Source organism: Taudactylus pleione, unplaced genomic scaffold (assembly GCF_031769625.1).
Source record: "Taudactylus pleione unplaced genomic scaffold, aTauple2 ptg000016l, whole genome shotgun sequence".
In the NCBI taxonomy this organism is placed as follows: Eukaryota; Metazoa; Chordata; class Amphibia; order Anura; family Myobatrachidae; genus Taudactylus; species Taudactylus pleione.
The window spans coordinates 16150292-16175953 of record NW_028284418.1 but is presented as its reverse complement, the minus strand read 5'-3'; the positions used below and the strand labels follow the sequence as shown (position 1 = coordinate 16175953).

Sequence of the window (25662 nt, the reverse complement as noted above, 5' to 3'; positions counted from 1 at the left end):
ATATTTATTCTCCAAGGAGAAGATCCAGTGATATATACCAAAGTGGTTTCCTAAAGTAGATAAGGTATAAAAGAAGCTAAATTTGGTTGGTGAAAGCACACCTTAAGCTGTCACATGCAGTACTTTAAAACAATTTATCATCAACTGATGATTGATCAGATATTAACCAACTGAAAAGGAGAAGATCCAGTGACTTATATCAAAGTGGTTTCATAAAGTATATAAGGTATGAAAGAAGCTACATTTGGTTGGTGGAAGCACACCTTAAGCTGTCACATGCAGTAGTTCAAAACAATTTATCATCAATTCATGATTGATCAGATATTAACCAACTGAAAAAGGATGGTGATAGTATCCTGCATTAGTCACCGAGTTCTAAACAGTTCATCATAGTTGCAACAGTCTTCTCAAACCTTTAAAATAATGATATCTGCTAACAGTAAAGATATTCAAATTTTAATTTTGCATGAAGTAATTATGTGCCCAATCAGAACTAATATTTTACTACTTCATGCATCTCAATTTCTTTTGTTATTTCAATGAAAATAAACAAAATGCAATTCAATAAAAAATATGAATTTCTCATCGATTTTATGTTTAATAATGAACTTTCTTTTAACCTTTGCTGACATCTTTTCAATTAATACTTTAAAACAAAAAACCCTTTAATTTTGATGTTCTAGATCTGTGAGCTATCCTAATAAAATGCACATGTGGTAGCATGGCCGAGTGGTCTAAGGCGCTGGATTAAGGCTCCAGTCTCTTCGGAGGCGTGGGTTCAAATCCCTCTGCTGCCATATTTATTATACAAAGAGTAGGCCAGTTATTGATGTCAAAGTGATTCTTTTTTTCCATTAGATAGGATATTACCCAGCTGAAATTTGTTGGTGGAAGATTCCTCTAGCTACTCAACAGTTAATCATTGTTACAAGAGACTTCCTAAATGTTTTAAAAATGTTATCTGCTAACAGTCAAGATGAGCCAAAATTAAGTTGGCATGAAGTAATTAGAAGTAATATCATAACTAATATTTAATTACTGAGTTGTCTTATCATACAATTAGAGATGGAAATGTTGGCAACGTGACTCATTGGTATAAATTGATGGATTTATATTCTGATTTCTCTAACTTTTCTATCACTCTGGATTTTAATCTCACAGCTGTCTATTTTAGGCATTTGAATAATACTTCAAAGTTGTTTGGATACATTAGTTGCGCTAAATGAAGGAAATTTGAAGTCAAATATAATCATTACTTGTTAAATGTACCTGGCTTCTTTTGCATTTTATCTCAGCTTTTCCTGACTTTGGGTAAAGTTTTGAATGACATTCCAGATATGAGAGCTAAAATATTTTAAAGTGTACAGCAGGTTGTAGGATGACAGAGCTATTCAAGCCGTTGGAATCAAATCCCACTGCTGCCATATTTATTCTCCAAGGAGAAGATCCAGTGATATATATCAAAGTGGTTTCCTAAAGTAGATAAGGTATAAAAGAAGCTAAATTTGGTTGGTGGAAGCACACCTTAAGCTGTCACATGCAGCAGTTTAAAACAATTTATCATCAACTGATGATTGATCAGATATTAACCAACTGAAAAGGAGAAGATCCAGTGACTTATATCAAAGTGGTTTCCTAAAGTAGATAAGGTATAAAAGAAGCTACATTTGGTTGGTGGAAGCACAGCTTAAGCTGTCACATGCAGTAGTTCAAAACAATTTATCATCAATTCATGATTGATCAGATATTAACCAACTGAAAAAGGATGGTGATAGTATCCTGCATTAGTCACCGAGTTCTAAACCGTTCATCATAGTTGCAACAGTCTTCTCAAACCTTTAAAATAATGATATCTGCTAACAGTAAAGATATTCAAATTTTAATTTTGCATGAATTAATTATGTGCCCTATCAGAACGAATATTTTACTACTTCATGCATCTCAATTTCTTTTGTTATTTTAATGAAAATAAACAAAATGCAATTCAATAAAAAATATGAATTTCTCATCGATTTTATGTTTAATAATGAACTTTCTTTTAACCTTTGCTGACATCTTTTCAATTAATACTTTAATACAAAAAACCCTTTAATTTTGATGTTCTAGATCTGTGAGCTATCCTAATGATATGCACATGTGGTAGCATGGCCGAGTGGTCTAAGGCGCTGGGTTAAGGCTCCAGTCTCTTCGGAGGTGTGGGTTCAAATCCCTCTGCTGCCATATTTATTATACAAAGAGTAGGCCAGTTATTGATGTCAAAGTGATTCTTTTTTCCATTAGATAGGATATTACCCAGCTGAAATTTGTTGGTGAAAGATTCCTCTAGCTACTCAACAGTTCATCATTGTTACAAGAGACTTCCCAAATGTTTTAAAAATGTTATCTGCTAACAGTCAAGATGAGCCAAAATTAAGTTGGCATGAAGTAATTAGAAGTAATATCATAACTAATATTTAATTACTGAGTTGTCTTATCATACAATTAGAGATGGAAATGTTGGCAACGTGACTCATTGGTATAAATTGATGGATTTATATTCCGATTTCTCTAACTTTTCTATCACTCTGGATTTTAATCTCACAGCTGTCTATTTTAGGCATTTGAATAATACTTCAAAGTTGTTTGGATACATCAGTTGCGCTAATTGAAGGAAATTTGAAGTCAAATATAATCATTACTTGTTAAATGTACCTGGCTTCTTTTGCATTTTATCTCAGCTTTTCCTGACTTTGGGTAAAGTTTTGAATGACATTCCAGATATGAGAGCTAAAATATTTAAAAGTGTACAGCAGGTTGTAGGATGACAGAGCTATTCAAGCCGTTGGAATCAAATCCCACTGCTGCCATATTTATTCTCCAAGGAGAAGATCCAGTGATATTTATCAAAGTGGTTTCCTAAAGTAGATAAGGTATAAAAGAAGCTAAATTTGGTTGGTGGAAGCACACCTTAAGCTGTCACATGCAGTAGTTTAAAACAATTTATCATCAACTGATGATTGATCAGATATTAACCAACTGAAAAGGAGAAGATCCAGTGACTTATATCAAAGTGGTTTCCTAAAGTAGATAAGGAATAAAAGAAGCTACATTTGGTTGGTGGAAGCACACCTTAAGCTGTCACATGCAGTAGTTCAAAACAATTTATCATCAATTCATGATTGATCAGATATTAACCAACTGAAAAAGGATGGTGATAGTATCCTGCATTAGTCACCGAGTTCTAAACCGTTCATCATAGTTGCAACAGTCTTCTCAAACCTTTAAAATAATGATATCTGCTAACAGTAAAGATATTCAAATTTTAATTTTGCATGAATTAATTATGTGCCCTATCAGAACTAATATTTTACTACTTCATGCATCTCAATTTCTTTTGTTATTTCAATGAAAATAAACAAAATGCAATTCAATAAAAAATATGAATTTCTCATCGATTTTATGTTTAATAATTAACTTTCTTTTAACCTTTGCTGACATCTTTTCAATTAATACTTTAAAACAAAAAACCCTTTAATTTTGATGTTCTAGGTCTGTGAGCTATCCTAATGATATGCACATGTGGTAGCATGGCCGAGCATTCTAAGGTGCTGGATTAAGGCTCCAGTCTCTTCGGAGGCGTGGGTTCAAATCCCTCTGCTGCCATATTTATTATACAAAGAGTAGGCCAGTTATTGATGTCAAACTGATTCTTTTTTTCCAATAGAAAGGATATTACCCAGCTGAAATTTGTTGGTGGAAGATTCCTCTAGCTACTCAACTGTTCATCATTGTTACAAGAGACTTCCCAAATGTTTTAAAAATGTTATCTGCTAACAGTCAAGATGAGCCAAAATTAAGTTGGCATGAAGTAATTAGAAGTAATATCATAACTAATATTTAATTACTGAGTTGTCTTATCATACAATTAGAGATGGAAATGTTGGCAACGTGACTCATTGGTATAAATTGATGGATTTATATTCCGATTTCTCTAACTTTCCTATCACTCTGGATTTTAATCTCACAGCTGTCTATTTTAAGCATTTGAATAATACTTCAAAGTTGTTTGGATTCATCAGTTGCGCTAAATGAAGGAAATTTGAAGTCAAATATAATCATTACTTGTTAAATGTACCTGGCTTCTTTTGCATTTTATCTCAGCTTTTCCTGACTTTGGGTAAAGTTTTGAATGACATTCCAGATATGAGAGCTAAAATATTTTAAAGTGTACAGCAGGTTGTAGGATGACAGAGCTATTCAAGCCACTGGAATCAAATCCCACTGCTGCCATATTTATTCTCCAAGGAGAAGATCCAGTGATATATACCAAAGTGGTTTCCTAAAGTAGATAAGGTATAAAAGAAGCTAAATTTGGTTGGTGGAAGCACACCTTAAGCTGTCACATGCAGTAGTTTAAAACAATTTATCATCAACTGATGATTGATCAGATATTAACCAACTGAAAAGGAGAAGATCCAGTGACTTATATCAAAGTGGTTTCCTAAAGTATATAAGGTATAAAAGAAGCTACATTTGGTTGGTGGAAGCATACCTTAAGCTGTCACATGCAGTAGTTCAAAACAATTTATCATCAATTCATGATTGATCAGATATTAACCAACTGAAAAAGGATTGTGATAGTATCCTGCATTAGTCACCGAGTTCTAAACAGTTCATCGTAGTTGCAACAGTCTTCTCCAACCTTTAAAATAATGATATCTGCTAACAGTAAAGATATTCAAATTTTAATTTTGCATGAAGTAATTATGTGCCCAATCAGAACTAATATTTTACTACTTCATGCATCTCAATTTCTTTTGTTATTTCAATGAAAATAAACAAAATGCAATTCAATAAAAAATATGATTTTCTCATCGATTTTATGTTTAATAATGAACTTTCTTTTAACCTTTGCTGACATCTTTTCAATTAATACTTTAAAACAAAAAACCCTTTAATTTTGATGTTCTAGATCTGTGAGCTATCCTAATGATATGCACATGTGGTAGCATGGCCGAGCGGTCTAAGGCGCTGGATTAAGGCTCCAGTCTCTTCGGAGGCGTGGGTTCAAATCCCACTGCTGCCATATTTATTATACAAAGAGTAGGCCAGTTATTGATGTCAAAGTGATTCTTTTTTTCCATTAGATAGGATATTACCCAACTGAAATTTGTTGGTGAAAGATTCCTCTAGCTACTCAACAGTTCATCATTGTTACAAGAGACTTCCCAAATGTTTTAAAAATGTTAGCTGCTAACAGTCAAGATGAGCCAAAATTAAGTTGGCATGAAGTAATTAGAAGTAATATCATAACTAATATTTAATTACTGAGTTGTCTTATCATACAATTAGAGATGGAAATGTTGGCAACGTGACTCATTGGTATAAATTGATGGATTTATATTCCGATTTCTCTAACTTTTCTATCACTCTGGATTTTAATCTCACAGCTGTCTATTTTAGGCATTTGAATAATACTTCAAAGTTGTTTGGATACATCAGTTGCGCTAAATGAAGGAAATTTGAAGTCAAATATAATCATTACTTGTTAAATGTACCTGGCTTCTTTTGCATTTTATCTCAGCTTTTCCTGACTTTGGGTAAAGTTTTGAATGACATTCCAGATATGAGAGCTAAAATATTTTAAAGTGTACAGCAGGTTGTAGGATGACAGAGCTATTCAAGCCGTTGGAATCAAATCCCACTGCTGCCATATTTATTCTACAAGGAGAAGATCCAGTGATATATATCAAAGTGGTTTCCTAAAGTAGATAAGGTATAAAAGAAGCTAAATTTGGTTGGTGGAAGCACACCTTAAGCTGTCACATGCAGTAGTTTAAAACAATTTAGCATCAACTGATGATTGATCAGATATTAACCAACTGAAAAGGAGAAGATCCAGTGACTTATATCAAAGTGGTTTCCTAAAGTAGATAAGGTATAAAAGAAGCTACATTTGGTTGGTGGAAGCACACCTTAAGCTGTCACATGCAGTAGTTCAAAACAATTTATCATCAATTCATGATTGATCAGATATTAACCAACTGAAAAAGGATGGTGATAGTATCCTGCATTAGTCACCGAGTTCTAAACCGTTCATCATAGTTGCAACAGTCTTCTCAAACCTTTAAAATAATGATATCTGCTAACAGTAAAGATATTCAAATTTAAATTTGCATGAATTAATTATGTGCCCTATCAGAACTAATATTTTACTACTTCATGCATCTCAATTTCTTTTGTTATTTCAATGAAAATAAACAAAATGCAATTCAATAAAAAATATGAATTTCTCATCGATTTTATGTTTAATAATGAACTTTCTTTTAACCTTTGCTGACATCTTTTCAATTAATATTTTAAAACAAAAAACCCTTTAATTTTGATGTTCTAGATGTGTGAGCTATCCTAACAACATGCACATGTGGTAGCATGACCGAGCGGTCTAAGGCGCTGGATTAAGGCTCCAGTCTCTTCGGAGGCGTGGGTTCAAATCCCTCTGCTGCCATATTTATTATACAAAGAGTAGGCCAGTTATTGATGTCAAACTGATTCTTTTTTTCCATTAGAAAGGATATTACCCAGCTGAAATTTGTTGGTGGAAGATTCCTCTAGCTACTCAACTGTTCATCATTGTTACAAGAGACTTCACAAATGTTTTAAAAATGTTATCTGCTAACCTTCAAGATGAGCCAAAATTAAGTTGGCATGAAGTAATTAGAAGTAATATCATAACTAATATTTAATTACTGAGTTGTCTTATCATACAATTAGAGATGGAAATGTTGGCAACGTGACTCATTGGTATAAATTGATGGATTTATTTTCCGATTTCTCTAACTTTTCTATCACTCTGGATTTTAATCTCACAGCTGTCTCTTTTAGGCATTTGAATAATACTTCAAAGTTGTTTGGATACATCAGTTGCGCTAAATGAAGGAAATTTGAAGTCAAATATAATCATTACTTGTTAAATGTACCTGGCTTCTTTTGCATTTTATCTCAGCTTTTCCTGACTTTGGGTAAAGTTTTGAATGACATTCCAGATATGAGAGCTAAAATATTTTAAAGTGTACAGCAGGTTGTAGGATGACAGAGCTATTCAAGCCGCTGGAATCAAATCCCACTGCTGCCATATTTATTCTCCAAGGAGAAGATCCAGTGATATATATCAAAGTGGTTTCCTAAAGTAGATAAGGTATAAAAGAAGCTAAATTTGGTTGGTGGAAGCACACCTTAAGCTGTCACATGCAGTAATTTAAAACAATTTATCATCAACTGATGATTGATCAGATATTAACCAACTGAAAAGGAGAAGATCCAGTGATTTATATCAAAGTGGTTTCCTAAAGTATATAAGGTATGAAAGAAGCTACATTTGGTTGGTGGAAGCACAGCTTAAGCTGTCACATGCAGTAGTTCAAAACAATTTATCATCAATTCATGATTGATCAGATATTAACCACTTGAAAAAGGATGGTGATAGTATCCTGCATTAGTCACCGAGTTCTAAACCGTTCATCATAGTTGCAACAGTCTTCTCAAACCTTTAAAATAATGATATCTGCTAACAGTAAAGATATTCAAATTTTAATTTTGCATGAATTAATTATGTGCCCTATCAGAACTAATATTTTACTACTTCATGCATCTCAATTTCTTTTGTTATTTCAATGAAAATAAACAAAATGCAATTCAATAAAAAATATGAATTTCTCATCGATTTTATGTTTAATAATGAACTTTCTTTTAACCTTTGCTGACATCTTTTCAATTAATACTTTAAAACAAAAAACCCTTTAATTTTGATGTTCTAGATCTGTGAGCTATCCTAACGACATGCACATGTGGTAGCATGGCCGAGCGGTCTAAGGCGCTGGATTAAGGCTCCAGTCTCTTCGGAGGCGTGGGTTCAAATCCCTCTGCTGCCATATTTATTATACAAAGAGTAGGCCAGTTATTGATGTCAAACTGATTCTTTTTTTCCATTAGAAAGGATATTACACAGCTGAAATTTGTTGGTGGAAGATTCCTCTAGCTACTCAACTGTTCATCATTGTTACAAGAGACTTCCCAAATGTTTTAAAAATGTTATCTGCTAACAGTCAAGATGAGCCAAAATTAAGTTGGCATGAAGTAATTAGAAGTAATATCATAACTAATATTTAATTACTGAGTTGTCTTATCATACAATTAGAGATGGAAATGTTGGCAACGTGACTCATTGGTATAAATTGATGGATTTATATTCCGATTTCTCTAACTTTTCTATCACTCTGGATTTTAATCTCACAGCTGTCTATTTTAGGCATTTGAATAATACTTCAAAGTTGTTTGGATACATCAGTTGCGCTAAATGAAGGAAATTTGAAGTCAAATATAATCATTACTTGTTAAATGTACCTGGCTTCTTTTGCATTTTATCTCAGCTTTTCCTGACTTTGGGTAAAGTTTTGAATGACATTCCAGATATGAGAGCTAAAATATTTTAAAGTGTACAGCAGGTTGTAGGATGACAGAGCTATTCAAGCCGCTGGAATCAAATCCCACTGCTGCCATATTTATTCTCCAAGGAGAAGATCCAGTGATATATATCAAAGTGGTTTCCTAAAGTAGATAAGGTATAAAAGAAGCTAAATTTGGTTGGTGGAAGCACACCTTAAGCTGTCACATGCAGTAGTTTAAAACAATTTATCATCAACTGATGATTGATCAGATATTAACCAACTGAAAAGGAGAAGATCCAGTGATTTATATCAAAGTGGTTTCCTAAAGTATATAAGGTATGAAAGAAGCTACATTTGGTTGGTGGAAGCACAGCTTAAGCTGTCACATGCAGTAGTTCAAAACAATTTATCATCAATTCATGATTGATCAGATATTAACCACCTGAAAAAGGATGGTGATAGTATCCTGCATTAGTCACCGAGTTCTAAACAGTTCATCATAGTTGCAACAGTCTTCTCAAACCTTTAAAATAATGATATCTGCTAACAGTAAAGATATTCAAATTTTAATTTTGCATGAAGTAATTATGTGCCCAATCAGAACTAATATTTTACTACTTCATGCATCTCAATTTCTTTTGTTATTTCAATGAAAATAAACAAAATGCAATTCAATAAAAAATATGAATTTCTCATCGATTTTATGTTTAATAATGAACTTTCTTTTAAACTTTGCTGACATCTTTTCAATTAATACTTTAAAACAAAAAAACCTTTCATTTTGATGTTCTAGATCTGTGAGCTATCCTAATGATAAGCACATGTGGTAGCATAGCCGAGCGGTCTAAGGCGCTGGATTAAGGCTCCAGTCTCTTCGGAGGCGTGGGTTCAAATCCCTCTGCTGCCATATTTATTATACAAAGAGTAGGCCAGTTATTGATGTCAAACTGATTCTTTTTTTCCATTAGAAAGGATATTACCCAGCTGAAATTTGTTGGTGGAAGATTCCTCTAGCTACTCAACAGTTCATCATTGTTACAAGAGACTTCCCAAATGTTTTAAAAATGTTATCTGCTAACAGTCAAGATGAACCAAAATTAAGTTGGCATGAAGTAACTAGAAGTAATATCATAACTAATATTTAATTACTGAGTTGTCTTATCATACAATTAGAGATGGAAATGTTGGCAACGTGACTCATTGGTATAAATTGATGGATTTATATTCCGATTTCTCTAACTTTTCTATCACTCTGGATTTTAATCTCACAGCTGTCTATTTTAGGCATTTGAATAATACTTCAAAGTTGTTTGGATACATCAGTTGCGCTAAATGAAGGAAATTTGAAGTCAAATATAATCATTACTTGTTAAATGTACCTGGCTTCTTTTGCATTTTATCTCAGCTTTTCCTGACTTTGGGTAAAGTTTTGAATGACATTCCAGATATGAGAGCTAAAATATTTTAAAGTGTACAGCAGGTTGTAGGATGACAGAGCTATTCAAGCCACTGGAATCAAATCCCACTGCTGCCATATTTATTCTCCAAGGAGAAGATCCAGTGATATATATCAAAGTGGTTTCCTAAAGTAGATAAGGTATAAAAGAAGCTAAATTTGGTTGGTGGAAGCACACCTTAAGCTGTCACATGCAGTAGTTTAAAACAATTTATCATCAACTGATGATTGATCAGATATTAACCAACTGAAAAGGAGAAGATCCAGTGACTTATATCAAAGTGGTTTCCTAAAGTAGATAAGGTATAAAAGAAGCTACATTTGGTTGGTGGAAGCACACCTTAAGCTGTCACATGCAGTAGTTCAAAACAATTTATCATCAATTCATGATTGATCAGATATTAACCAACTGAAAAAGGATTGTGATAGTATCCTGCATTAGTCACCGAGTTCTAAACAGTTCATCATAGTTGCAACAGTCTTCTCAAACCTTTAAAATAATGATATCTGCTAACAGTAAAGATATTCAAATTTTAATTTTGCATGAAGTAATTATGTGCCCAATCAGAACTAATATTTTACTACTTCATGCATCTCAATTTCTTTTGTTATTTCAATGAAAATAAACAAAATGCAATTCAATAAAAAATATTATTTTCTCATCGATTTTATGTTTAATAATGAACTTTCTTTTAACCTTTGCTGACATCTTTTCAATTAATACTTTAAAACAAAAAACCCTTTAATTTTGATGTTCTAGATCTGTGAGCTATCCTAATGATATGCACATGTGGTAGCATGGCCGAGCGGTCTAAGGCGCTGGATTAAGGCTCCAGTCTCTTCGGAGGCGTGGGTTCAAATCCCACTGCTGCCATATTTATTATACAAAGAGTAGGCCAGTTATTGATGTCAAACTGATTCTTTTTTTCCATTAGATAGGATATTACCCAGCTGAAATTTGTTGGTGAAAGATTCCTCTAGCTACTCAACAGTTCATCATTGTTACAAGAGACTTCCCAAATGTTTTAAAAATGTTATCTGCTAACAGTCAAGATGAGCCAAAATTAAGTTGGCATGAAGTAATTAGAAGTAATATCATAACTAATATTTAATTACTGAGTTGTCTTATCATACAATTAGAGATGGAAATGTTGGCAACGTGACTCATTGGTATAAATTGATGGATTTATATTCTGATTTCTCTAACTTTTCTATCACTCTGGATTTTAATCTCACAGCTGTCTATTTTAGGCATTTGAATAATACTTCAAAGTTGTTTGGATACATCAGTTGCGCTAAATGAAGGAAATTTGAAGTCAAATATAATCATTACTTGTTAAATGTACCTGGATTCTTTTGCATTTTACCTCAGCTTTTCCTGACTTTGGGTAAAGTTTTGAATGACATTCCAGATATGAGAGCTAAAATATTTTAAATTGTACAGCAGGTTGTAGGATGACAGAGCTATTCAAGCCGTTGGAATCAAATCCCACTGCTGCCATATTTATTCTCCAAGGAGAAGATCCAGTGATATATATCAAAGTGGTTTCCTAAAGTAGACAAGGTATAAAAGAAGCTAAATTTGGTTGGTGGAAGCACACCTTAAGCTGTCACATGCAGTAGTTTAAAACAATTTATCATCAACTGATGATTGATCAGATATTAACCAACTGAAAAGGAGAAGATCCAGTGACTTATATCAAAGTGGTTTCCTAAAGTATATAAGGTATAAAAGAAGCTACATTTGGTTGGTGGAAGCACAGCTTAAGCTGTCACATGCAGTAGTTCAAAACAATTTATCATCAATTCATGATTGATCAGATATTAACCAACTGAAAAAGGATGGTGATAGTATCCTGCATTAGTCACCGAGTTCTAAACCGTTCATCATAGTTGCAACAGTCTTCTCAAACCTTTAAAATAATGATATCTGCTAACAGTAAAGATATTCAAATTTTAATTTTGCATGAATTAATTATGTGCCCTATCAGAACGAATATTTTACTTCTTCATGCATCTCAATTTCTTTTGTTATTTTAATGAAAATAAACAAAATGCTATTCAATAAAAAATATGAATTTCTCATCGATTTTATGTTTAATAATGAACTTTCTTTTAACCTTTGCTGACATCTTTTCAATTAATACTTTAATACAAAAAACCCTTTAATTTTGATGTTCTAGATCTGTGAGCTATCCTAATGATATGCACATGTGGTAGCATGGCCGAGCTGTCTAAGGTGCTGGATTAAGGCTCCAGTCTCTTCGGAGGCGTGGGTTCAAATCCCTCTGCTGCCATATTTATTATACAAAGAGTAGGCCAGTTATTGATGTCAAACTGATTCTTTTTTTCCATTAGAAAGGATATTACCCAGCTGAAATTTGTTGGTGGAAGATTCCTCTAGCTACTCAACTGTTCATCATTTTTACAAGAGACTTCCCAAATGTTTTAAAAATGTTATCTGCTAACAGTCAAGATGAGCCAAAATTAAGTTGGCATGAAGTAATTAGAAGTAATATCATAACTAATATTTAATTACTGAGTTGTCTTATCATACAATTAGAGATGGAAATGTTGGCAACGTGACTCATTGGTATAAATTGATGGATTTATATTCCGATTTCTCTAACTTTTCTATCACTCTGGATTTTAATCTCACAGCTGTCTATTTTAGGCATTTGAATAATACTTCAAAGTTGTTTGGATACATCAGTTGCGCTAAATGAAGGAAATTTGAAGTCAAATATAATCATTACTTGTTAAATGTACCTGGCTTCTTTTGCATTTTATCTCAGCTTTTCCTGACTTTGGGTAAAGTAGATAAGGTATAAAAGAAGCTACATTTGGTTGGTGGAAGCACACCTTAAGCTGTCACATGCAGTAGTTCAAAACAATTTTTCATCAATTCATGATTGATCAGATATTAACCAACTGAAAAAGGATGGTGATAGTATCCTGCATTAGTCACCGAGTTCTAAACCGTTCATCATAGTTGCAACAGTCTTCTCAAACCTTTAAAATAATGATATCTGCTAACAGTAAAGATATTCAAATTTTAATTTTGCATGAATTAATTATGTGCCCTATCAGAACTAATATTTTACTACTTCATGCATCTCAATTTCTTTTGTTATTTCAATGAAAATAAACAAAATGCAATTCAATAAAAAATATGAATTTCTCATCGATTTTATGTTTAATAATGAACTTTCTTTTAACCTTTGCTGACATCTTTTCAATTAATACTTTAAAACAAAAACCCTTTAATTTTGATGTTCTAGATCTGTGAGCTATCCTAACGACATGCACATGTGGTAGCATGGCCGAGCGGTCTAAGGCGCTGGATTAAGGCTCCAGTCTCTTCAGAGGCGTGGGTTCAAATCCCTCTGCTGCCATATTTATTATACAAAGAGTAGGCCAGTTATTGATGTCAAACTGATTCTTTTTTTCCATTAGAAAGGATATTACCCAGCTGAAATTTGTTGGTGGAAGATTCCTCTAGCTACTCAACTGTTCATCATTGTTACAAGAGACTTCCCAAATGTTTTAAAAATGTTATCTGCTAACAGTCAAGATGAGCCAAAATTAAGTTGGCATGAAGTAATTAGAAGTAATATCATAACTAATATTTAATTACTGAGTTGTCTTATCATACAATTAGAGATGGAAATGTTGGCAACGTGACTCATTCGTATAAATTGATGGATTTATATTCTGATTTCTCTAACTTTTCTATCACTCTGGATTTTAATCTCACAGCTGTCTATTTTAGGCATTTGAATAATACTTCAAAGTTGTTTGGATACATCAGTTGCGCTAAATGACGGAAATTTGAAGTCAAATATAATCATTACTTGTTAAATGTACCTGGCTTCTTTTGCATTTTACCTCAGCTTTTCCTGACTTTGGGTAAAGTTTTGAATGACATTCCAGATATGAGAGCTAAAATATTTTAAAGTGTACAGCAGGTTGTAGGATGACAGAGCTATTCAAGCCATTGGAATCAAATCCCACTGCTGCCATATTTATTTTCCAAGGAGAAGATCCAGTGATATATATCAAAGTGGTTTCCTAAAGTAGATAAGGTATAAAAGAAGCTAAATTTGGTTGGTGGAAGCACACCTTAAGCTGTCACATGCAGTAGTTTAAAACAATTTATCATCAACTGATGATTGATCAGATATTAACCAACTGAAAAGGAGAAGATCCAGTGACTTATATCAAAGTGGTTTCCTAAAGTATATAAGGTATAAAAGAAGCTACATTTGGTTGGTGGAAGCACAGCTTAAGCTGTCACATGCAGTAGTTCAAAACAATTTATCATCAATTCATGATTGATCAGATATTAACCAACTGAAAAAGGATGGTGATAGTATCCTGCATTAGTCACCGAGTTCTAAACCGTTCATCATAGTTGCAACAGTCTTCTCAAACCTTTAAAATAATGATATCTGCTAACAGTAAAGATATTCAAATTTTAATTTTGCATGAATTAATTATGTGCCCTATCAGAACGAATATTTTACTACTTCATGCATCTCAATTTCTTTTGTTATTTTAATGAAAATAAACAAAATGCAATTCAATAAAAAATATGAATTTCTCATCGATTTTATGTTTAATAATGAACTTTCTTTTAACCTTTGCTGACATCTTTTCAATTAATACTTTAATACAAAAAACCCTTTAATTTTGATGTTCTAGATCTGTGAGCTATCCTAATGATATGCACATGTGGTAGCATGGCCGAGTGGTCTAAGGCGCTGGATTAAGGCTCCAGTCTCTTCGGAGGCATGGGTTCAAATCCCTCTGCTGCCATATTTATTATACAAAGAGTAGGCCAGTTATTGATGTCAAAGTGATTCTTTTTTACATTAGATAGGATATTACCCAGCTGAAATTTATTGGTGAAAGATTCCTCTAGCTACTCAACAGTTCATCATTGTTACAAGAGACTTCCCAAATGTTTTAAAAATGTTATCTGCTAACAGTCAAGATGAGCCAAAATTAAGTTGGCATGAAGTAATTAGAAGTAATATCATAACTAATATTTAATTACTGAGTTGTCTTATCATACAATTAGAGATGGAAATGTTGGCAACGTGACTCATTGGTATAAATTGATGGATTTATATTCCGATTTCTCTAACTTTTCTATCACTCTGGATTTTAATCTCACAGCTGTCTATTTTAGGCATTTGAATAATACTTCAAAGTTGTTTGGATACATCAGTTGCGCTAATTGAAGGAAATTTGAAGTCAAATATAATCATTACTTGTTAAATGTACCTGGCTTCTTTTGCATTTTATCTCAGCTTTTCCTGACTTTGGGTAAAGTTTTGAATGACATTCCAGATATGAGAGCTAAAATATTTTAAAGTGTACTGCAGGTTGTAGGATGACAGAGCTATTCAAGCCGTTGGAATCAAATCCCACTGCTGCCATATTTATTCTCCAAGGAGAAGATCCAGTGATATATATCAAAGTGGTTTTCTAAAGTAGATAAGGTATAAAAGAAGCTAAATTTGGTTGGTGGAAGCAAACCTTAAGCTGTCACATGCAGTAGTTTAAAACAATTTATCATCAACTGATGATTGATCAGATATTAACCAACTGAAAAGGAGAAGATCCAGTGACTTATATCAAAGTGGTTTCCTAAAGTAGATAAGGTATAAAAGAAGCTACATTTGGTTGGTGGAAGCACACCTTAAGCTGTCACATGCAGTAGTTCAAAACAATTTATCATCAATTCATGATTGATCAGATATTAACCAACTGAAAAAGGATGGTGATAGTATCCTGCATTAGTCACCGAGTTCTAAACCGTTCATCATAGTTGCAACAGTCTTCTCAAACCTTTAAAATAATGATATCTGCTAACAGTAAAGATATTCAAATTTTAATTTTGCATGAATTAATTATGTGCCCTATCAGAACTAATATTTTACTACTTCATGCATCTCAATTTCTTTTGTTATTTCAATGAAAATAAACAAAATGCAATTCAATAAAAAATATGAATTTCTCATCGATTTTATGTTTAATAATGAACTTTCTTTTAACCTTTGCTGACATCTTTTCAATTAATACTTTAAAACAAAAAACCCTTTAATTTTGATGTTCTAGATCTGTGAGCTATCCTAATGACACACACATGTGGTAGCATGGCCGAGCGGTCTAAGGCGCTGGATTAAGGCTCCAGTCTCTTCGGAGGCGTGGGTTCAAATCCCTCTGCTGCCATATTTATTATACAAAGAGTAGGCCAGTTATTGATGTCAAACTGATTCTTTTTTTCCATTAGAAAGGATATTACCCAGCTGAAATTTGTTGGTGGAAGATTCCTCTAGCTACTCAACTGTTCATCATTGTTACAAGAGACTTCCCAAATGTTTTAAAAATGTTATCTGCTAACAGTCAAGATGAGCCAAAATTAAGTTGGCATGAAGTAATTAGAAGTAATATCATAACTAATATTTAATTACTGAGTTGTCTTATCATACAATTAGAGATGGAAATGTTGGCAACGTGACTCATTGGTATAAATTGATGGATTTATATTCCGATTTCTCTAACTTTTCTATCACTCTGGATTTTAATCTCACAGCTGTCTATTTTAGGCATTTGAATAATACTTCAAAGTTGTTTGGATACATCAGTTGCGCTAAATGAAGGAAATTTGAAGTCAAATATAATCATTACTTGTTAAATGTACCAGGCTTCTTTTGCATTTTATCTCAGCTTTTCCTGACTTTGGGTAAAGTTTTGAATGACATTCCAGATATGAGAGCTAAAATATTTTAAAGTGTACAGCAGGTTGTAGGATGACAGAGCTATTCAAGCCACTGGAATCAAATCCCACTGCTGCCATATTTATTCTCCAAGGAGAAGATCCAGTGATATATATCAAAGTGGTTTCCTAAAGTAGATAAGGTATAAAAGAAGCTAAATTTGGTTGGTGGAAGCACACCTTAAGCTGTCACATGCAGTAGTTTAAAACAATTTATCATCAACTGATGATTGATCAGATATTAACCAACTGAAAAGGAGAAGATCCAGTGACTTATATCAAAGTGGTTTCCTAAAGTATATAAGGTATGAAAGAAGCTACATTTGGTTGGTGGAAGCACACCTTAAGCTGTCACATGCAGTAGTTCAAAACAATTTATCATCAATTCATGATTGATCAGATATTAACCAACTGAAAAAGGATGGTGATAGTATCCTGCATTAGTCACCGAGTTCTAAACAGTTCATCATAGTTGCAACAGTCTTCTCAAACCTTTAAAATAATGATATCTGCTAACAGTAAAGATATTCAAATTTTAATTTTGCATGAAGTAATTATGTGCCCAATCAGAACTAATATTTTACTACTTCATGCATCTCAATTTCTTTTGTTATTTCAATGAAAATAAACAAAATGCAATTCAATAAAAAATATGAATTTCTCATCGATTTTATGTTTAATAATGAACTCACAGCTGTCTATTTTAGGCATTTGAATAATACTTCAAAGTTGTTTGGATACATCAGTTGCGCTAAATGAAGGAAATTTGAAGTCAAATATAATCATTACTTGTTAAATGTACCTGGCTTCTTTTGCATTTTATCTCAGCTTTTCCTGACTTTGGGTAAAGTTTTGAATGACATTCCAGATATGAGAGCTAAAATATTTTAAAGTGTACAGCAGGTTGTAGGATGACAGAGCTATTCAAGCCGTTGGAATCAAATCCCACTGCTGCCATATTTATTCTCCAAGGAGAAGATCCAGTGATATATATCAAAGTGGTTTCCTAAAGTAGATAAGGTATAAAAGAAGCTAAATTTGGTTGGTGGAAGCTCACCTTAAGCTGTCACATGCAGTAGTTTAAAACAATTTATCATCAACTGATGATTGATCAGATATTAACCAACTGAAAAGGAGAAGATCCAGTGACTTATATCAAAGTGGTTTCCTAAAGTATATAAGGTATAAAAGAAGCTACATTTGGTTGGTGGAAGCACAGCTTAAGCTGTCACATGCAGTAGTTCAAAACAATTTATCATCAATTCATGATTGATCAGATATTAACCAACTGAAAAAGGATGGTGATAGTATCCTGCATTAGTCACCGAGTTCTAAACCGTTCATCATAGTTGCAACAGTCTTCTCAAACCTTTAAAATAATGATATCTGCTAACAGTAAAGATATTCAAATTTTAATTTTGCATGAAGTAATTATGTGCCCTATCAGAACGAATATTTTACTACTTCATGCATCTCAATTTCTTTTGTTATTTTAATGAAAATAAACAAAATGCAATTCAATAAAAAATATGAATTTCTCATCGATTTTATGTTTAATAATGAACTTTCTTTTAACCTTTGCTGACATCTTTTCAATTAATACTTTAATACAAAAAACCCTTTAATTTTGATGTTCTAGATCTGTGAGCTATCCTAATAATATGCACATGTGGTAGCATGGCCAAGTGGTCTAAGGCGCTGGATTAAGGCTCCAGTCTCTTCGGAGGCATGGGTTCAAATCCCTCTGCTGCCATATTTATTATACAAAGAGTAGGCCAGTTATTGATGTCAAAGTGATTCTTTTTTCCATTAGATAGGATATTACCCAGCTGAAATTTGTTGGTGAAAGATTCCTCTAGCTACTCAACAGTTCATCATTGTTACAAGAGACTTCCCAAATGTTTTAAAAATGTTATCTGCTAACAGTCAAGATGAGCCAAAATTAAGTTGGCATGAAGTAATTAGAAGTAATATCATAACTAATATTTAATTACTGAGTTGTCTTATCATACAATTAGAGATGGAAATGTTGGCAATGTGACTCATTGGTATAAATTGATGGATTTATATTCCGATTTCTCTAACTTTTCTATCACTCTGGATTTTAATCTCACAGCTGTCTATTTTAGGCATTTGAATAATACTTCAAAGTTGTTTGGATACATCAGTTGCGCTAATTGAAGGAAATTTGAAGTCAAATATAATCATTACTTGTTAAATGTACCTGGCTTCTTTTGCATTTTATCTCAGCTTTTCCTGACTTTGGGTAAAGTTTTGAATGACATTTCAGATATGAGAGCTAAAATATTTTAAAGTGTACAGCAGGTTGTAGGATGACAGAGCTATTCAAGCCGTTGGAATCAAATCCCTCTGCTGCCATATTTATTCTCCAAGGAGAAGATCCAGTGATATATATCAAAGTGGTTTCCTAAAGTAGATAAGGTATAAAAGAAGCTAAATTTGGTTGGTGGAAGCACACCTTAAGCTGTCACATGCAGTAGTTTAAAACAATTTATCATCAACTGATGATTGATCAGATATTAACCAACTGAAAAGGAGAAGATCCAGTGACTTATATCAAAGTGGTTTCCTAAAGTAGATAAGGTATAAAAGAAGCTACATTTGGTTGGTGGAAGCACACCTTAAGCTGTCACATGCAGTAGTTCAAAACAATTTATCATCAATTCATGATTGATCAGATATTAACCAACTGAAAAAGGATGGTGATAGTATCCTGCATTAGTCACCGAGTTCTAAACCGTTCATCATAGTTGCAACAGTCTTCTCAAACCTTTAAAATAATGATATCTGCTAACAGTAAAGATATTCAAATTTTAATTTTGCATGAATTAATTATGTGCCCTATCAGAACTAATATTTTACCACTTCATGCATCTCAATTTCTTTTGTTATTTCAATGAAAATAAACAAAATGCAATTCAATAAAAAATATGAATTTCTCATCGATTTTATGTTTAATAATGAACTTTCTTTTAACCTTTGCTGACATCATTTCAATTAATACTTTAAAACAAAATCCATTTAATTTTGATGTTCTAGATCTGTGAGCTATCCTAACGACATGCACATGTGGTAGCATGGCCAAGTGGTCTAAGGCACTGGATTAAGGCTCCAGTCTCTTCGGAGGCGTGGGTTCAAATCCCTCTGCTGCCATATTTATTATACAAAGAGTAGGCCAGTTATTGATGTCAAACTGATTCTTTTTTTCCATTAGAAAGGATATTACCCAGCTGAAATTTGTTGGTGGAAGATTCCTCTAGCTACTCAACTGTTCATCATTGTTACAAGAGACTTCCCAAATGTTTTAAAAATGTTATCTGCTAACAGTCAAGATGAGCCAAAATTAAGTTGGCATGAAGTAAATAGAAGTAATATCATAACTAATATTTAATTACTGAGTTGTCTTATCATACAATTAGAGATGGAAATGTTGGCAACGTGACTCATTGGTATAAATTGATGGATTTATATTCCGATTTCTCTAACTTTTCTATCACTCTGGATTTTAATCTCACAGCTGTCTATTTTAGGCATTTGAATAATACTTCAAAGTTGTTTGGATACATCAGTTGCGCTAAATGAAGGAAATTTGAAGTCAAATATAATCATTACTTGTTAAATGTACCTGGCTTCTTTTGCATTTTATCTCAGCTTTTCCTGACTTTGGGTAAAGTTTTGAATGACATTCCAGATATGAGAGCTAAAATATTTTAAAGTGTACAGCATGTTGTAGGATGACAGAGCTATTCAAGCCACTGGAATCAAATCCCACTGCTGCCATATTTATTCTCCAAGGAGAAGATCCAGTGATATATACCAAAGTGGTTTCCTAAAGTAGATAAGGTATAAAAGAAGCTAAATTTGGTTGGTGGAAGCACACCTTAAGCTGTCACATGCAGTAGTTTAAAACAATTTATCATCAACTGATGATTGATCAGATATTAACCAACTGAAAAGGAGAAGATCCAGTGACTTATATCAAAGTGGTTTCCTAAAGTATATAAGGTATGAAAGAAGCTACATTTGGTTGGTGGAAGCACACCTTAAGCTGTCACATGCAGTAGTTCAAAACAATTTATCATCAATTCATGATTGATCAGATATTAACCAACTGAAAAAGGATGGTGATAGTATCCTGCATTAGTCACCGAGTTCTAAACAGTTCATCATAGTTGCAACAGTCTTCTCAAACCTTTAAAATAATGATATCTGCTAACAGTAAAGATATTCAAATTTTAATTTTGCATGAAGTAATTATGTGGTATAAATTGATGGATTTATATTCTAATTTCTCTAACTTTTCTATCACTCTGGATTTTAATCTCACAGCTGTCTATTTTAGGCATTTGAATAGTACTTCAAAGTTGTTTGGATACATCAGTTGCGCTAAATGAAGGAAATTTGAAGTCAAATATAATCATTACTTGTTAAATGTACCTGGCTTCTTTTGCATTTTATCTCAGCTTTTCCTGACTTTGGGTAAAGTTTTGAATGACATTCCATATATGAGAGCTAAAATATTTTAAAGTGTACAGCAGGTTGTAGGATGACAGAGCTATTCAAGCCGTTGGAATCAAATCCCACTGCTGCCATATTTATTCTCCAAGGAGAAGATCCAGTGATATATATCAAAGTGGTTTCCTAAAGTAGATAAGGTATAAAAGAAGCTAAATTTGGTTGGTGGAAGCACACCTTAAGCTGTCACATGCAGTAGTTTAAAACAATTTATCATCAACTGATGATTGATCAGATATTAACCAACTGAAAAGGAGAAGATCCAGTGACTTATATCAAAGTGGTTTCCTAAAGTATATAAGGTATAAAAGAAGCTACATTTGGTTGGTGGAAGCACAGCTTAAGCTGTCACATGCAGTAGTTCAAAACAATTTATCATCAATTCATGATTGATCAGATATTAACCAACTGAAAAAGGATGGTGATAGTATCCTGCATTAGTCACCGAGTTCTAAACCGTTCATCATAGTTGCAACAGTCTTCTCAAACCTTTAAAATAATGATATCTGCTAACAGTAAAGATATTCAAATTTTAATTTTGCATGAATTAATTATGTGCCCTATCAGAACGAATATTTTACTACTTCATGCATCTCAATTTCTTTTGTTATTTTAATGAAAATAAACAAAATGCAATTCAATAAAAAATATGAATTTCTCATAGATTTTATGTTTAATAATGAACTTTCTTTTAACCTTTGCTGACATCTTTTCAATTAATACTTTAATACAAAAAACCCTTTAATTTTGATGTTCTAGATCTGTGAGCTATCCTAACGAGATGCACATGTGGTAGCATGGCCGAGCGGTCTAAGGCGCTGGATTAAGGCTCCAGTCTCTTCGGAGGCGTGGGTTCAAATCCCTCTGCTGCCATATTTATTATACAAAGAGTAGGCCAGTTATTGATGTCAAACTGATTCTTTTTTTCCATTAGAAAGGATATTACCCAGCTGAAATTTGTTGGTGGAAGATTCCTCTAGCTACTCAACTGTTCATCATTGTTACAAGAGACTTCCCAAATGTTTTAAAAATGTTATCTGCTAACAGTCAAGATGAGCCAAAATTAAGTTGGCATGAAGTAATTAGAAGTAATATCATAACTAATATTTAATTACTGAGTTGTCTTATCATACAATTAGAGATGGAAATGTTGGCAACGTGACTCATTGGTATAAATTGATGGATTTATATTCCGATTTCTCTAACTTTTCTATCACTCTGGATTTTAATCTCACAGCTGTCTATTTTAGGCATTTGAATAATACTTCAAAGTTGTTTGGATACATCAGTTGCGCTAAATGAAGGAAATTTGAAGTCAAATATAATCATTACTTGTTAAATGTACCTGGCTTCTTTTGCATTTTATCTCAGCTTTTCCTGACTTTGGGTAAAGTTTTGAATGACATTCCAGATATGAGAGCTAAAATATTTTAAAGTGTACAGCAGGTTGTAGGATGACAGAGCTATTCAAGCCACTGGAATCAAATCCCACTGCTGCCATATTTATTCTCCAAGGAGAAGATCCAGTGATATATACCAAAGTGGTTTCCTAAAGTAGATAAGGTATAAAAGAAGCTAAATTTGGTTGGTGGAAGCACACCTTAAGCTGTCACATGCAGTAGTTTAAAACAATTTATCATCAACTGATGATTGATCAGATATTAACCAACTGAAAAGGAGAAGATCCAGTGACTTATATCAAAGTGGTTTCCTAAAGTATATAAGGTATGAAAGAAGCTACATTTGGTTGGTGGAAGCACACCTTAAGCTGTCACATGCAGTAGTTCAAAACAATTTATCATCAATTCATGATTGATCAGATATTAACCTACTGAAAAAGGATGGTGATAGTATCCTGCATTAGTCATCGAGTTCTAAACAGTTCATCATAGTTGCAACAGTCTTCTCAAACCTTTAAAATAATGATATCTGCTAACAGTAAAGATATTCAAATTTTAATTTTGCATGAAGTAATTATGTGCCCAATCAGAACTAATATATTACTACTTCATGCATCTCAATTTCTTTTGTTATTTCAATGAAAATAAACAAAATGCAATTCAATAAAAAATATGAATTTCTCATCGATTTTATGTTTAATAATGAACTTTCTTTTAACCTTTGCTGACATCTTTTCAATTAATACTTTAAAACAAAAAAACCCTTTAATTTTGATGTTCTAGATCTGTGAGCTACCGTAATGACATGCACAAGTGGTAGCATAGCTGAGCGGTCTAAGGTGCTGGATTAAGGCTCCAGTTTCTTCAGAGGCATGGGTTCAAATCCCTCTGCTGCCATATTTATTATACAAAGAGAAGGCCAGTTATTGATGTCAAACTGATTCTTTTTTTCCATTAGAAAGGATATTACCCAGCTGAAATTTGTTGGTGGAAGATTCCTCTAGCTACTCAACAGTTCATCATTGTTACAAGAGACTTCCCAAATGTTTTAAAAATGTTATCTGCTAACAGTCAAGATGAGCCAAAATTAAGTTGGCATGAAGTAACTAGAAGTAATATCATAACTAATATTTAATTACTGAGTTGTCTTATCATACAATTAGAGATGGAAATTTTGGCAACGTGACTCATTGGTATAAATTGATGGATTTATATTCCGATTTCTCTAACTTTTCTATCACTCTGGATTTTAATCTCACAGCTGTCTATTTTAGGCATTTGAATAATACTTCAAAGTTGTTTGGATACATCAGTTGCGCTAAATGAAGGAAATTTGAAGTCAAATATAATCATTACTTGTTAAATGTACCTGGCTTCTTTTGCATTTTATCTCAGCTTTTCCTGACTTTGGGTAAAGTTTTGAATGACATTCCAGATATGAGAGCTAAAATATTTTAAAGTGTACAGCAGGTTGTAGGATGACAGAGCTATTCAAGCCACTGGAATCAAATCCCACTGCTGCCATATTTATTCTCCAAGGAGAAGATCCAGTGATATATACCAAAGTGGTTTCCTAAAGTAGATAAGGTATAAAAGAAGCTAAATTTGGTTGGTGGAAGCACACCTTAAGCTGTCACATGCAGTAGTTTAAAACAATTTATCATCAACTGATGATTGATCATATATTAACCAACTGAAAAGGAGAAGATCCAGTGACTTATATCAAAGTGGTTTCCTAAAGTAGATAAGGTATAAAAGAAGCTACATTTGGTTGGTGGAAGCACACCTTAAGCTGTCACATGCAGTAGTTCAAAACAATTTATCATCAATTCATGATTGATCAGATATTAACCAACTGAAAAAGGATGGTGATAGTATCCTGCATTAGTCACCGAGTTCTAAACAGTTCATCATAGTTGCAACAGTCTTCTCAAACCTTTAAAAAAAGATATCTGCTAACAGTAAAGATATTCAAATTTTAATTTTGCATGAAGTAATTATGTGCCCAATCAGAACTAATATTTTACTACTTCATGCATCTCAATTTCTTTTGTTATTTCAATGAAAATAAACAAAATGCAATTCAATAAAAAATATGAATTTCTCATCGATTTTATGTTTAATAATGGACTTTCTTTTAACCTTTGCTGACATCTTTTCAATTAATACTTTAAAACAAAAAAACCTTTCATTTTGATGTTCTAGATCTGTGAGCTATCCTAATGACAAGCACATGAGGTAGCATGGCCGAGCGGTCTAAGGCGCTGGATTAAGGCTCCAGTCTCTTCGGAGGCGTGGGTTCAAATCCCTCTGCTGCCATATTTATTATACAAAGAGTAGGCCAGTTATTGATGTCAAACTGATTCTTTTTTTCCATTAGAAAGGATATTACCCAGCTGAAATTTGTTGGTGGAAGATTCCTCTAGCTACTCAACTGTTCATCATTGTTACAAGAGACTTCCCAAATGTTTTAAAAATGTTATCTGCTAACAGTCAAGATGAGCCAAAATGAAGTTGGCATGAAGTAATTAGAAGTAATATCATAACTAATATTTAATTACTGAGTTGTCTTATCATACAATTAGAGATGGAAATGTTGGCAACGTGACTCATTGGTATAAATTGATGGATTTATATTCCGATTTCTCTAACTTTTCTATCACTCTGGATTTTAATCTCACAGCTGTCTATTTTAGGCATTTGAATAATACTTCAAAGTTGTTTGGATACATCAGTTGCGCTAAATGAAGGAAATTTGAAGTCAAATATAATCATTACTTGTTAAATGTACCTGGCTTCTTTTGCATTTTATCTCAGTTTTTCCTGACTTTGGGTAAAGTTTTGAATGACATTCCAGATATGAGAGCTAAAATATTTTAAAGTGTACAGCAGGTTGTAGGATGACAGAGCTATTCAAGCTGTTGGAATCAAATCCCACTGCTGCCATATTTATTCTCCAAGGAGAAGATCCAGTGATGTATATCAAAGTGGTTTCCTAAAGTAGATAAGGTATAAAAGAAGCTAAATTTGGTTGGTGGAAGCACACCTTAAGCTGTC

General features: G+C 33.0%; 11 non-coding genes across 11 annotated transcripts; all 11 read left to right on the top strand.

Moving 5' to 3' along the window:
- Positions 1 to 715: 715 nt before the first annotated feature.
- Positions 716 to 797, top strand: TRNAL-AAG (transfer RNA leucine (anticodon AAG)). The gene has a single exon. It is a non-coding gene; the product is annotated as a tRNA-Leu (tRNA).
- Positions 798 to 4983: 4186 nt separating this feature from the next.
- On the top strand, positions 4984 to 5065 carry TRNAL-AAG (transfer RNA leucine (anticodon AAG)). The gene has a single exon. It is a non-coding gene; the product is annotated as a tRNA-Leu (tRNA).
- A 2763-nt stretch (positions 5066 to 7828) lies between these two features.
- TRNAL-AAG (transfer RNA leucine (anticodon AAG)) lies at positions 7829 to 7910 on the top strand. The gene has a single exon. It is a non-coding gene; the product is annotated as a tRNA-Leu (tRNA).
- A 1341-nt stretch (positions 7911 to 9251) lies between these two features.
- TRNAL-AAG (transfer RNA leucine (anticodon AAG)) lies at positions 9252 to 9333 on the top strand. Its single transcript has one exon. It is a non-coding gene; the product is annotated as a tRNA-Leu (tRNA).
- Positions 9334 to 10674: 1341 nt separating this feature from the next.
- Positions 10675 to 10756, top strand: TRNAL-AAG (transfer RNA leucine (anticodon AAG)). The gene has a single exon. It is a non-coding gene; the product is annotated as a tRNA-Leu (tRNA).
- Positions 10757 to 13195: 2439 nt separating this feature from the next.
- Positions 13196 to 13277, top strand: TRNAL-AAG (transfer RNA leucine (anticodon AAG)). Its single transcript has one exon. It is a non-coding gene; the product is annotated as a tRNA-Leu (tRNA).
- Positions 13278 to 14618: 1341 nt separating this feature from the next.
- TRNAL-AAG (transfer RNA leucine (anticodon AAG)) lies at positions 14619 to 14700 on the top strand. The gene has a single exon. It is a non-coding gene; the product is annotated as a tRNA-Leu (tRNA).
- Positions 14701 to 16040: 1340 nt separating this feature from the next.
- On the top strand, positions 16041 to 16122 carry TRNAL-AAG (transfer RNA leucine (anticodon AAG)). Its single transcript has one exon. It is a non-coding gene; the product is annotated as a tRNA-Leu (tRNA).
- Positions 16123 to 19761: 3639 nt separating this feature from the next.
- On the top strand, positions 19762 to 19843 carry TRNAL-AAG (transfer RNA leucine (anticodon AAG)). Its single transcript has one exon. It is a non-coding gene; the product is annotated as a tRNA-Leu (tRNA).
- A 2153-nt stretch (positions 19844 to 21996) lies between these two features.
- TRNAL-AAG (transfer RNA leucine (anticodon AAG)) lies at positions 21997 to 22078 on the top strand. Its single transcript has one exon. It is a non-coding gene; the product is annotated as a tRNA-Leu (tRNA).
- Positions 22079 to 24842: 2764 nt separating this feature from the next.
- TRNAL-AAG (transfer RNA leucine (anticodon AAG)) lies at positions 24843 to 24924 on the top strand. The gene has a single exon. It is a non-coding gene; the product is annotated as a tRNA-Leu (tRNA).
- The last annotated feature ends 738 nt before the right edge of the window (positions 24925 to 25662 follow it).